Source organism: Ambystoma mexicanum, chromosome 2q, assembly GCF_040938575.1.
Source record: "Ambystoma mexicanum isolate Mex_15411 chromosome 2q, UKY_AmexF1_1, whole genome shotgun sequence".
NCBI lineage: Eukaryota > Metazoa > Chordata > Amphibia > Caudata > Ambystomatidae > Ambystoma > Ambystoma mexicanum.
This window is the reverse complement of record NC_090924.1, coordinates 127,650,618-127,663,460: the sequence shown is the minus strand read 5'-3', so window position 1 is coordinate 127,663,460 and position 12,843 is coordinate 127,650,618. Positions and strand designations below refer to the sequence as shown.

Here is a 12,843-nt window from a genome sequence, read left to right as displayed (position 1 = left end):
GGACCTGCTTAAAGACTAATCAAATGCCTTGCGCCTGAAGCTCACACAATCCAGCCTAAAACATACGTCCTATCAAGCATGCGCACATATACAAGTATGCCAGCTGAGGGCCTATGCAGCGTACAGAGGGAAGGACATATTTCCACTTTGAGATCGGACGGCCAAAACTCACAAGCAAATCAAGGAATGTTACTGAGAGCTAACAGAGAACACAAAGTGCTTGTCGCAAGGACATGGCACGCAAAGAGGTTCAGGAAGTGAATTGTTCATCGACTACTGCTTACCGAGAAAACCAGAGAGTCTGTCCAATGAAAATAACATTGAAAAAACAAAAAATAGGAGCTCAAGTTAACCACCTTGATTGGGACCTCTCGCACCCAAAGCGAGAATCATACCCCTAGACCAACGAGCCACGGTCCTTTGAGCATTTGACGGAATTGTCCTCAGCGTTTGCACCCCCCTTAGGATTCGAGGCCAAGAATGCCTATTCCTGAAGTTTGTTCCTGCCGCTGAAAGCCTTGTCGGTGTATGAGCCAAATGAATGCCCCAGTCGGCACGCTCTGACTGTCTTCACAGGTCTCCTCCTCATCCCGAAGGTTGGTGGCCCATTGACATCAGGGTGGAAGGTGCTTGCGATACACTGTTCCTTCCTTCCTTCCTTCCTTCCTTCCTTTATTCCTCTTATGCTGTTTATGTAATAAGAGGGGACGATACACAGAAGAGAGAAAGTGGCCCAACACACTAGACTAGCAGTCTTCTGATCAATCTGCAGCTGGCAAGGTGGGGGAGAGCCTTTATTTTGCACCTGCTGGGATCTGCATTGGCAGAAGCTCTGAGGGCTGGGCCTTTCCTTTTGCCTGTAAAAACAAAAAGCAGCCCTCCTCCCTCCAGCCCTGAGAGCATGGGCGTGACACTGGAAAAAGCAGCATCTCCCCTTTGGTAAAGATGACCATTGCACAGCTGCTCACTCAGAGCTCGATCGTGCTCGATCAGGCGAGATATATTTAGGTCACCAGCAAAGTCTGTTCTCTTTTCTTGCGTAGGGTGAGCATTCACAGAGCCCAGCTTCGTTGACAAGAGTGCAAAAGGTGTATACTAAAAGCTTTCTGCTTTACTTGAGCGCCATGGCCGTTATTATATTTTGGCTGCTCCAAGCAATCTCTGTCCAGCCGATGCAAATTTCCAGCTCAAATTTTCCCAGCACTCAAAAAGTCCCTCCTCCCGCCAGCTCTGCTTTCAGGAAGTTCAGCAGAAGCAGTCCAACTTCTGTTCCCACTTCAGAGGAAAAGCTTTCTCGGGCCAGAGAAAGCCAGGGAATCACTGTACCGGCAAGTGCATTTCTTACAACTGGTAATCCCTCAGAACACAGAAATGAAGAAGCTGTATATGAAAATGTATTATTTCTTTGGTACACTAACCTATGTAACTAATATGGACCATTTCAGAGGACGGAGCGGACCCAACTGTGATCCCAGAGACCCAAATACCCAGCAGTAGGGAAAATAAATCCTCTCTGTGCTCTGCAACATTACATACACAAAATGCAAGCGCGTGCATTTTTTTATTGGCCCCATATACAGAATACATGTGAGGATGCTTGCCTTCCCAGTGTATTTCTCAAGCTCTTGAGAGCATATGCTATTTCCATGGGAACGCAAATAAGTTCATACTTTACATTTGTGTGTGACAAAAGGGGAAAAAAACTATTTTGTGTAAAATGCCAGCAGAGAGTGTTTCTGCCCGGTCTCGAACCGGGGACCTTTCGCGTGTGAGGCGAACGTGATAACCACTACACTACAGAAACAGCTGCTTGCTCACCTTTGTAGGGACTGGGAGAACAGGTGCAAAGGGCAGTGCAAGTGGACCTGCTTAAAGACTAATCAAATGCCTTGCGCCTGAAGCTCACACAATCCAGCCTAAAACATACGTCCTATCAAGCATGCGCACATATACAAGTATGCCAGCTGAGGGCCTATGCAGCGTACAGAGGGAAGGACATATTTCCACTTTGAGATCGGACGGCCAAAACTCACAAGCAAATCAAGGAATGTTACTGAGAGCTAACAGAGAACACAAAGTGCTTGTCGCAAGGACATGGCACGCAAAGAGGTTCAGGAAGTGAATTGTTCATCGACTACTGCTTACCGAGAAAACCAGAGAGTCTGTCCAATGAAAATAACATTGAAAAAACAAAAAAAAGGAGCTCAAGTTAACCACCTTGATTGGGCTCGTCCGGGATTTGAACCCGGGACCTCTCGCACCCAAAGCGAGAATCATACCCCTAGACCAACGAGCCACGGTCCTTTGAGCATTTGACGGAATTGTCCTCAGCGTTTGCACCCCCCTTAGGATTCGAGGCCAAGAATGCCTATTCCTGAAGTTTGTTCCTGCCGCTGAAAGCCTTGTCGGTGTATGAGCCAAATGAATGCCCCAGTCGGCACGCTCTGACTGTCTTCACAGGTCTCCTCCTCATCCCGAAGGTTGGTGGCCCATTGACATCAGGGTGGAAGGTGCTTGCGATACACTGTTCCTTCCTTCCTTCCTTCCTTCCTTTATTCCTCTTATGCTGTTTATGTAATAAGAGGGGACGATACACAGAAGAGAGAAAGTGGCCCAACACACTAGACTAGCAGTCTTCTGATCAATCTGCAGCTGGCAAGGTGGGGGAGAGCCTTTATTTTGCACCTGCTGGGATCTGCATTGGCAGAAGCTCTGAGGGCTGGGCCTTTCCTTTTGCCTGTAAAAACAAAAAGCAGCCCTCCTCCCTCCAGCCCTGAGAGCATGGGCGTGACACTGGAAAAAGCAGCATCTCCCCTTTGGTAAAGATGACCATTGCACAGCTGCTCACTCAGAGCTCGATCGTGCTCGATCAGGCGAGATATATTTAGGTCACCAGCAAAGTCTGTTCTCTTTTCTTGCGTAGGGTGAGCATTCACAGAGCCCAGCTTCGTTGACAAGAGTGCAAAAGGTGTATACTAAAAGCTTTCTGCTTTACTTGAGCGCCATGGCCGTTATTATATTTTGGCTGCTCCAAGCAATCTCTGTCCAGCCGATGCAAATTTCCAGCTCAAATTTTCCCAGCACTCAAAAAGTCCCTCCTCCCGCCAGCTCTGCTTTCAGGAAGTTCAGCAGAAGCAGTCCAACTTCTGTTCCCACTTCAGAGGAAAAGCTTTCTCGGGCCAGAGAAAGCCAGGGAATCACTGTACCGGCAAGTGCATTTCTTACAACTGGTAATCCCTCAGAACACAGAAATGAAGAAGCTGTATATGAAAATGTATTATTTCTTTGGTACACTAACCTATGTAACTAATATGGACCATTTCAGAGGACGGAGCGGACCCAACTGTGATCCCAGAGACTCAAATACCCAGCAGTAGGGAAAATAAATCCTCTCTGTGCTCTGCAACATTACATACACAAAATGCAAGCGCGTGCATTTTTTTATTGGCCCCATATACAGAATACATGTGAGGATGCTTGCCTTCCCAGTGTATTTCTCAAGCTCTTGAGAGCATATGCTATTTCCATGGGAACGCAAATAAGTTCATACTTTACATTTGTGTGTGACAAAAGGGGAAAAAAACTATTTTGTGTAAAATGCCAGCAGAGAGTGTTTCTGCCCGGTCTCGAACCGGGGACCTTTCGCGTGTGAGGCGAACGTGATAACCACTACACTACAGAAACAGCTGCTTACTCACCTTTGTAGGGACTGGGAGAACAGGTGCAAAGGGCAGTGCAAGTGGACCTGCTTAAAGACTAATCAAATGCCTTGCGCCTGAAGCTCACACAATCCAGCCTAAAACATACGTCCTATCAAGCATGCGCACATATACAAGTATGCCAGCTGAGGGCCTATGCAGCGTACAGAGGGAAGGACATATTTCCACTTTGAGATCGGACGGCCAAAACTCACAAGCAAATCAAGGAATGTTACTGAGAGCTAACAGAGAACACAAAGTGCTTGTCGCAAGGACATGGCACGCAAAGAGGTTCAGGAAGTGAATTGTTCATCGACTACTGCTTACCGAGAAAACCAGAGAGTCTGTCCAATGAAAATAACATTGAAAAAACAAAAAAAAGGAGCTCAAGTTAACCACCTTGATTGGGCTCGTCCGGGATTTGAACCCGGGACCTCTCGCACCCAAAGCGAGAATCATACCCCTAGACCAACGAGCCACGGTCCTTTGAGCATTTGACGGAATTGTCCTCAGCGTTTGCACCCCCCTTAGGATTCGAGGCCAAGAATGCCTATTCCTGAAGTTTGTTCCTGCCGCTGAAAGCCTTGTCGGTGTATGAGCCAAATGAATGCCCCAGTCGGCACGCTCTGACTGTCTTCACAGGTCTCCTCCTCATCCCGAAGGTTGGTGGCCCATTGACATCAGGGTGGAAGGTGCTTGCGATACACTGTTCCTTCCTTCCTTCCTTCCTTCCTTTATTCCTCTTATGCTGTTTATGTAATAAGAGGGGACGATACACAGAAGAGAGAAAGTGGCCCAACACACTAGACTAGCAGTCTTCTGATCAATCTGCAGCTGGCAAGGTGGGGGAGAGCCTTTATTTTGCACCTGCTGGGATCTGCATTGGCAGAAGCTCTGAGGGCTGGGCCTTTCCTTTTGCCTGTAAAAACAAAAAGCAGCCCTCCTCCCTCCAGCCCTGAGAGCATGGGCGTGACACTGGAAAAAGCAGCATCTCCCCTTTGGTAAAGATGACCATTGCACAGCTGCTCACTCAGAGCTCGATCGTGCTCGATCAGGCGAGATATATTTAGGTCACCAGCAAAGTCTGTTCTCTTTTCTTGCGTAGGGTGAGCATTCACAGAGCCCAGCTTCGTTGACAAGAGTGCAAAAGGTGTATACTAAAAGCTTTCTGCTTTACTTGAGCGCCATGGCCGTTATTATATTTTGGCTGCTCCAAGCAATCTCTGTCCAGCCGATGCAAATTTCCAGCTCAAATTTTCCCAGCACTCAAAAAGTCCCTCCTCCCGCCAGCTCTGCTTTCAGGAAGTTCAGCAGAAGCAGTCCAACTTCTGTTCCCACTTCAGAGGAAAAGCTTTCTCGGGCCAGAGAAAGCCAGGGAATCACTGTACCGGCAAGTGCATTTCTTACAACTGGTAATCCCTCAGAACACAGAAATGAAGAAGCTGTATATGAAAATGTATTATTTCTTTGGTACACTAACCTATGTAACTAATATGGACCATTTCAGAGGACGGAGCGGACCCAACTGTGATCCCAGAGACCCAAATACCCAGCAGTAGGGAAAATAAATCCTCTCTGTGCTCTGCAACATTACATACACAAAATGCAAGCGCGTGCATTTTTTTATTGGCCCCATATACAGAATACATGTGAGGATGCTTGCCTTCCCAGTGTATTTCTCAAGCTCTTGAGAGCATATGCTATTTCCATGGGAACGCAAATAAGTTCATACTTTACATTTGTGTGTGACAAAAGGGGAAAAAAACTATTTTGTGTAAAATGCCAGCAGAGAGTGTTTCTGCCCGGTCTCGAACCGGGGACCTTTCGCGTGTGAGGCGAACGTGATAACCACTACACTACAGAAACAGCTGCTTGCTCACCTTTGTAGGGACTGGGAGAACAGGTGCAAAGGGCAGTGCAAGTGGACCTGCTTAAAGACTAATCAAATGCCTTGCGCCTGAAGCTCACACAATCCAGCCTAAAACATACGTCCTATCAAGCATGCGCACATATACAAGTATGCCAGCTGAGGGCCTATGCAGCGTACAGAGGGAAGGACATATTTCCACTTTGAGATCGGACGGCCAAAACTCACAAGCAAATCAAGGAATGTTACTGAGAGCTAACAGAGAACACAAAGTGCTTGTCGCAAGGACATGGCACGCAAAGAGGTTCAGGAAGTGAATTGTTCATCGACTACTGCTTACCGAGAAAACCAGAGAGTCTGTCCAATGAAAATAACATTGAAAAAACAAAAAAAAGGAGCTCAAGTTAACCACCTTGATTGGGCTCGTCCGGGATTTGAACCCGGGACCTCTCGCACCCAAAGCGAGAATCATACCCCTAGACCAACGAGCCACGGTCCTTTGAGCATTTGACGGAATTGTCCTCAGCGTTTGCACCCCCCTTAGGATTCGAGGCCAAGAATGCCTATTCCTGAAGTTTGTTCCTGCCGCTGAAAGCCTTGTCGGTGTATGAGCCAAATGAATGCCCCAGTCGGCACGCTCTGACTGTCTTCACAGGTCTCCTCCTCATCCCGAAGGTTGGTGGCCCATTGACATCAGGGTGGAAGGTGCTTGCGATACACTGTTCCTTCCTTCCTTCCTTCCTTTATTCCTCTTATGCTGTTTATGTAATAAGAGGGGACGATACACAGAAGAGAGAAAGTGGCCCAACACACTAGACTAGCAGTCTTCTGATCAATCTGCAGCTGGCAAGGTGGGGGAGAGCCTTTATTTTGCACCTGCTGGGATCTGCATTGGCAGAAGCTCTGAGGGCTGGGCCTTTCCTTTTGCCTGTAAAAACAAAAAGCAGCCCTCCTCCCTCCAGCCCTGAGAGCATGGGCGTGACACTGGAAAAAGCAGCATCTCCCCTTTGGTAAAGATGACCATTGCACAGCTGCTCACTCAGAGCTCGATCGTGCTCGATCAGGCGAGATATATTTAGGTCACCAGCAAAGTCTGTTCTCTTTTCTTGCGTAGGGTGAGCATTCACAGAGCCCAGCTTCGTTGACAAGAGTGCAAAAGGTGTATACTAAAAGCTTTCTGCTTTACTTGAGCGCCATGGCCGTTATTATATTTTGGCTGCTCCAAGCAATCTCTGTCCAGCCGATGCAAATTTCCAGCTCAAATTTTCCCAGCACTCAAAAAGTCCCTCCTCCCGCCAGCTCTGCTTTCAGGAAGTTCAGCAGAAGCAGTCCAACTTCTGTTCCCACTTCAGAGGAAAAGCTTTCTCGGGCCAGAGAAAGCCAGGGAATCACTGTACCGGCAAGTGCATTTCTTACAACTGGTAATCCCTCAGAACACAGAAATGAAGAAGCTGTATATGAAAATGTATTATTTCTTTGGTACACTAACCTATGTAACTAATATGGACCATTTCAGAGGACGGAGCGGACCCAACTGTGATCCCAGAGACCCAAATACCCAGCAGTAGGGAAAATAAATCCTCTCTGTGCTCTGCAACATTACATATACAAAATGCAAGCGCGTGCATTTTTTTATTGGCCCCATATACAGAATACATGTGAGGATGCTTGCCTTCCCAGTGTATTTCTCAAGCTCTTGAGAGCATATGCTATTTCCATGGGAACGCAAATAAGTTCATACTTTACATTTGTGTGTGACAAAAGGGGAAAAAAACTATTTTGTGTAAAATGCCAGCAGAGAGTGTTTCTGCCCGGTCTCGAACTGGGGACCTTTCGCGTGTGAGGCGAACGTGATAACCACTACACTACAGAAACAGCTGCTTGCTCACCTTTGTAGGGACTGGGAGAACAGGTGCAAAGGGCAGTGCAAGTGGACCTGCTTAAAGACTAATCAAATGCCTTGCGCCTGAAGCTCACACAATCCAGCCTAAAACATACGTCCTATCAAGCATGCGCACATATACAAGTATGCCAGCTGAGGGCCTATGCAGCGTACAGAGGGAAGGACATATTTCCACTTTGAGATCGGACGGCCAAAACTCACAAGCAAATCAAGGAATGTTACTGAGAGCTAACAGAGAACACAAAGTGCTTGTCGCAAGGACATGGCACGCAAAGAGGTTCAGGAAGTGAATTGTTCATCGACTACTGCTTACCGAGAAAACCAGAGAGTCTGTCCAATGAAAATAACATTGAAAAAACAAAAAAAAGGAGCTCAAGTTAACCACCTTGATTGGGCTCGTCCGGGATTTGAACCCGGGACCTCTCGCACCCAAAGCGAGAATCATACCCCTAGACCAACGAGCCACGGTCCTTTGAGCATTTGACGGAATTGTCCTCAGCGTTTGCACCCCCCTTAGGATTCGAGGCCAAGAATGCCTATTCCTGAAGTTTGTTCCTGCCGCTGAAAGCCTTGTCGGTGTATGAGCCAAATGAATGCCCCAGTCGGCACGCTCTGACTGTCTTCACAGGTCTCCTCCTCATCCCGAAGGTTGGTGGCCCATTGACATCAGGGTGGAAGGTGCTTGCGATACACTGTTCCTTCCTTCCTTCCTTCCTTCCTTTATTCCTCTTATGCTGTTTATGTAATAAGAGGGGACGATACACAGAAGAGAGAAAGTGGCCCAACACACTAGACTAGCAGTCTTCTGATCAATCTGCAGCTGGCAAGGTGGGGGAGAGCCTTTATTTTGCACCTGCTGGGATCTGCATTGGCAGAAGCTCTGAGGGCTGGGCCTTTCCTTTTGCCTGTAAAAACAAAAAGCAGCCCTCCTCCCTCCAGCCCTGAGAGCATGGGCGTGACACTGGAAAAAGCAGCATCTCCCCTTTGGTAAAGATGACCATTGCACAGCTGCTCACTCAGAGCTCGATCGTGCTCGATCAGCGAGATATATTTAGGTCACCAGCAAAGTATGTTCTCTTTTCTTGCGTAGGGTGAGCATTCACAGAGCCCAGCTTCGTTGACAAGAGTGCAAAAGGTGTATACTAAAAGCTTTCTGCTTTACTTGAGCGCCATGGCCGTTATTATATTTTGGCTGCTCCAAGCAATCTCTGTCCAGCCGATGCAAATTTCCAGCTCAAATTTTCCCAGCACTCAAAAAGTCCCTCCTCCCGCCAGCTCTGCTTTCAGGAAGTTCAGCAGAAGCAGTCCAACTTCTGTTCCCACTTCAGAGGAAAAGCTTTCTCGGGCCAGAGAAAGCCAGGGAATCACTGTACCGGCAAGTGCATTTCTTACAACTGGTAATCCCTCAGAACACAGAAATGAAGAAGCTGTATATGAAAATGTATTATTTCTTTGGTACACTAACCTATGTAACTAATATGGACCATTTCAGAGGACGGAGCGGACCCAACTGTGATCCCAGAGACCCAAATACCCAGCAGTAGGGAAAATAAATCCTCTCTGTGCTCTGCAACATTACATACACAAAATGCAAGCGCGTGCATTTTTTTATTGGCCCCATATACAGAATACATGTGAGGATGCTTGCCTTCCCAGTGTATTTCTCAAGCTCTTGAGAGCATATGCTATTTCCATGGGAACGCAAATAAGTTCATACTTTACATTTGTGTGTGACAAAAGGGGAAAAAAACTATTTTGTGTAAAATGCCAGCAGAGAGTGTTTCTGCCCGGTCTCGAACCGGGGACCTTTCGCGTGTGAGGCGAACGTGATAACCACTACACTACAGAAACAGCTGCTTGCTCACCTTTGTAGGGACTGGGAGAACAGGTGCAAAGGGCAGTGCAAGTGGACCTGCTTAAAGACTAATCAAATGCCTTGCGCCTGAAGCTCACACAATCCAGCCTAAAACATACGTCCTATCAAGCATGCGCACATATACAAGTATGCCAGCTGAGGGCCTATGCAGCGTACAGAGGGAAGGACATATTTCCACTTTGAGATCGGACGGCCAAAACTCACAAGCAAATCAAGGAATGTTACTGAGAGCTAACAGAGAACACAAAGTGCTTGTCGCAAGGACATGGCACGCAAAGAGGTTCAGGAAGTGAATTGTTCATCGACTACTGCTTACCGAGAAAACCAGAGAGTCTGTCCAATGAAAATAACATTGAAAAAACAAAAAATAGGAGCTCAAGTTAACCACCTTGATTGGGACCTCTCGCACCCAAAGCGAGAATCATACCCCTAGACCAACGAGCCACGGTCCTTTGAGCATTTGACGGAATTGTCCTCAGCGTTTGCACCCCCCTTAGGATTCGAGGCCAAGAATGCCTATTCCTGAAGTTTGTTCCTGCCGCTGAAAGCCTTGTCGGTGTATGAGCCAAATGAATGCCCCAGTCGGCACGCTCTGACTGTCTTCACAGGTCTCCTCCTCATCCCGAAGGTTGGTGGCCCATTGACATCAGGGTGGAAGGTGCTTGCGATACACTGTTCCTTCCTTCCTTCCTTCCTTCCTTTATTCCTCTTATGCTGTTTATGTAATAAGAGGGGACGATACACAGAAGAGAGAAAGTGGCCCAACACACTAGACTAGCAGTCTTCTGATCAATCTGCAGCTGGCAAGGTGGGGGAGAGCCTTTATTTTGCACCTGCTGGGATCTGCATTGGCAGAAGCTCTGAGGGCTGGGCCTTTCCTTTTGCCTGTAAAAACAAAAAGCAGCCCTCCTCCCTCCAGCCCTGAGAGCATGGGCGTGACACTGGAAAAAGCAGCATCTCCCCTTTGGTAAAGATGACCATTGCACAGCTGCTCACTCAGAGCTCGATCGTGCTCGATCAGGCGAGATATATTTAGGTCACCAGCAAAGTCTGTTCTCTTTTCTTGCGTAGGGTGAGCATTCACAGAGCCCAGCTTCGTTGACAAGAGTGCAAAAGGTGTATACTAAAAGCTTTCTGCTTTACTTGAGCGCCATGGCCGTTATTATATTTTGGCTGCTCCAAGCAATCTCTGTCCAGCCGATGCAAATTTCCAGCTCAAATTTTCCCAGCACTCAAAAAGTCCCTCCTCCCGCCAGCTCTGCTTTCAGGAAGTTCAGCAGAAGCAGTCCAACTTCTGTTCCCACTTCAGAGGAAAAGCTTTCTCGGGCCAGAGAAAGCCAGGGAATCACTGTACCGGCAAGTGCATTTCTTACAACTGGTAATCCCTCAGAACACAGAAATGAAGAAGCTGTATATGAAAATGTATTATTTCTTTGGTACACTAACCTATGTAACTAATATGGACCATTTCAGAGGACGGAGCGGACCCAACTGTGATCCCAGAGACCCAAATACCCAGCAGTAGGGAAAATAAATCCTCTCTGTGCTCTGCAACATTACATACACAAAATGCAAGCGCGTGCATTTTTTTATTGGCCCCATATACAGAATACATGTGAGGATGCTTGCCTTCCCAGTGTATTTCTCAAGCTCTTGAGAGCATATGCTATTTCCATGAGAACGCAAATAAGTTCATACTTTACATTTGTGTGTGACAAAAGGGGAAAAAAACTATTTTGTGTAAAATGCCAGCAGAGAGTGTTTCTGCCCAGTCTCGAACCGGGGACCTTTCGCGTGTGAGGCGAACGTGATAACCACTACACTACAGAAACAGCTGCTTGCTCACCTTTGTAGGGACTGGGAGAACAGGTGCAAAGGGCAGTGCAAGTGGACCTGCTTAAAGACTAATCAAATGCCTTGCGCCTGAAGCTCACACAATCCAGCCTAAAACATACGTCCTATCAAGCATGCGCACATATACAAGTATGCCAGCTGAGGGCCTATGCAGCGTACAGAGGGAAGGACATATTTCCACTTTGAGATCGGACGGCCAAAACTCACAAGCAAATCAAGGAATGTTACTGAGAGCTAACAGAGAACACAAAGTGCTTGTCGCAAGGACATGGCACGCAAAGAGGTTCAGGAAGTGAATTGTTCATCGACTACTGCTTACCGAGAAAACCAGAGAGTCTGTCCAATGAAAATAACATTGAAAAAACAAAAAAAAGGAGCTCAAGTTAACCACCTTGATTGGGCTCGTCCGGGATTTGAACCCGGGACCTCTCGCACCCAAAGCGAGAATCATACCCCTAGACCAACGAGCCACGGTCCTTTGAGCATTTGACGGAATTGTCCTCAGCGTTTGCACCCCCCTTAGGATTCGAGGCCAAGAATGCCTATTCCTGAAGTTTGTTCCTGCCGCTGAAAGCCTTGTCGGTGTATGAGCCAAATGAATGCCCCAGTCGGCACGCTCTGACTGTCTTCACAGGTCTCCTCCTCATCCCGAAGGTTGGTGGCCCATTGACATCAGGGTGGAAGGTGCTTGCGATACACTGTTCCTTCCTTCCTTCCTTCCTTCCTTTATTCCTCTTATGCTGTTTATGTAATAAGAGGGGACGATACACAGAAGAGAGAAAGTGGCCCAACACACTAGACTAGCAGTCTTCTGATCAATCTGCAGCTGGCAAGGTGGGGGAGAGCCTTTATTTTGCACCTGCTGGGATCTGCATTGGCAGAAGCTCTGAGGGCTGGGCCTTTCCTTTTGCCTGTAAAAACAAAAAGCAGCCCTCCTCCCTCCAGCCCTGAGAGCATGGGCGTGACACTGGAAAAAGCAGCATCTCCCCTTTGGTAAAGATGACCATTGCACAGCTGCTCACTCAGAGCTCGATCGTGCTCGATCAGGCGAGATATATTTAGGTCACCAGCAAAGTCTGTTCTCTTTTCTTGCGTAGGGTGAGCATTCACAGAGCCCAGCTTCGTTGACAAGAGTGCAAAAGGTGTATACTAAAAGCTTTCTGCTTTACTTGAGCGCCATGGCCGTTATTATATTTTGGCTGCTCCAAGCAATCTCTGTCCAGCCGATGCAAATTTCCAGCTCAAATTTTCCCAGCACTCAAAAAGTCCCTCCTCCCGCCAGCTCTGCTTTCAGGAAGTTCAGCAGAAGCAGTCCAACTTCTGTTCCCACTTCAGAGGAAAAGCTTTCTCGGGCCAGAGAAAGCCAGGGAATCACTGTACCGGCAAGTGCATTTCTTACAACTGGTAATCCCTCAGAACACAGAAATGAAGAAGCTGTATATGAAAATGTATTATTTCTTTGGTACACTAACCTATGTAACTAATATGGACCATTTCAGAGGACGGAGCGGACCCAACTGTGATCCCAGAGACCCAAATACCCAGCAGTAGGGAAAATAAATCCTCTCTGTGCTCTGCAACATTACATACACAAAATGCAAGCGCGTGCATTTTTTTATTGGCCCCATATACAGAATACATGTGA

At 47.4% G+C, this 12,843-nt stretch overlaps 11 non-coding genes across 11 annotated transcripts; all 11 read right to left on the bottom strand.

Moving 5' to 3' along the window:
• Positions 1 to 1,731: 1,731 nt before the first annotated feature.
• TRNAV-CAC (transfer RNA valine (anticodon CAC)) lies at positions 1,732 to 1,804 on the bottom strand. The gene has a single exon. It is a non-coding gene; the product is annotated as a tRNA-Val (tRNA).
• A 420-nt stretch (positions 1,805 to 2,224) lies between these two features.
• TRNAP-UGG (transfer RNA proline (anticodon UGG)) lies at positions 2,225 to 2,296 on the bottom strand. The gene has a single exon. It is a non-coding gene; the product is annotated as a tRNA-Pro (tRNA).
• Positions 2,297 to 3,611: 1,315 nt separating this feature from the next.
• TRNAV-CAC (transfer RNA valine (anticodon CAC)) lies at positions 3,612 to 3,684 on the bottom strand. The gene has a single exon. It is a non-coding gene; the product is annotated as a tRNA-Val (tRNA).
• Positions 3,685 to 4,104: 420 nt separating this feature from the next.
• Positions 4,105 to 4,176, bottom strand: TRNAP-UGG (transfer RNA proline (anticodon UGG)). The gene has a single exon. It is a non-coding gene; the product is annotated as a tRNA-Pro (tRNA).
• Positions 4,177 to 5,491: 1,315 nt separating this feature from the next.
• Positions 5,492 to 5,564, bottom strand: TRNAV-CAC (transfer RNA valine (anticodon CAC)). The gene has a single exon. It is a non-coding gene; the product is annotated as a tRNA-Val (tRNA).
• A 420-nt stretch (positions 5,565 to 5,984) lies between these two features.
• Positions 5,985 to 6,056, bottom strand: TRNAP-UGG (transfer RNA proline (anticodon UGG)). The gene has a single exon. It is a non-coding gene; the product is annotated as a tRNA-Pro (tRNA).
• Positions 6,057 to 7,367: 1,311 nt separating this feature from the next.
• Positions 7,368 to 7,440, bottom strand: TRNAV-CAC (transfer RNA valine (anticodon CAC)). The gene has a single exon. It is a non-coding gene; the product is annotated as a tRNA-Val (tRNA).
• A 420-nt stretch (positions 7,441 to 7,860) lies between these two features.
• Positions 7,861 to 7,932, bottom strand: TRNAP-UGG (transfer RNA proline (anticodon UGG)). The gene has a single exon. It is a non-coding gene; the product is annotated as a tRNA-Pro (tRNA).
• A 1,314-nt stretch (positions 7,933 to 9,246) lies between these two features.
• Positions 9,247 to 9,319, bottom strand: TRNAV-CAC (transfer RNA valine (anticodon CAC)). The gene has a single exon. It is a non-coding gene; the product is annotated as a tRNA-Val (tRNA).
• A 1,784-nt stretch (positions 9,320 to 11,103) lies between these two features.
• On the bottom strand, positions 11,104 to 11,176 carry TRNAV-CAC (transfer RNA valine (anticodon CAC)). The gene has a single exon. It is a non-coding gene; the product is annotated as a tRNA-Val (tRNA).
• Positions 11,177 to 11,596: 420 nt separating this feature from the next.
• Positions 11,597 to 11,668, bottom strand: TRNAP-UGG (transfer RNA proline (anticodon UGG)). Its single transcript has one exon. It is a non-coding gene; the product is annotated as a tRNA-Pro (tRNA).
• Positions 11,669 to 12,843: the final 1,175 nt, after the last annotated feature.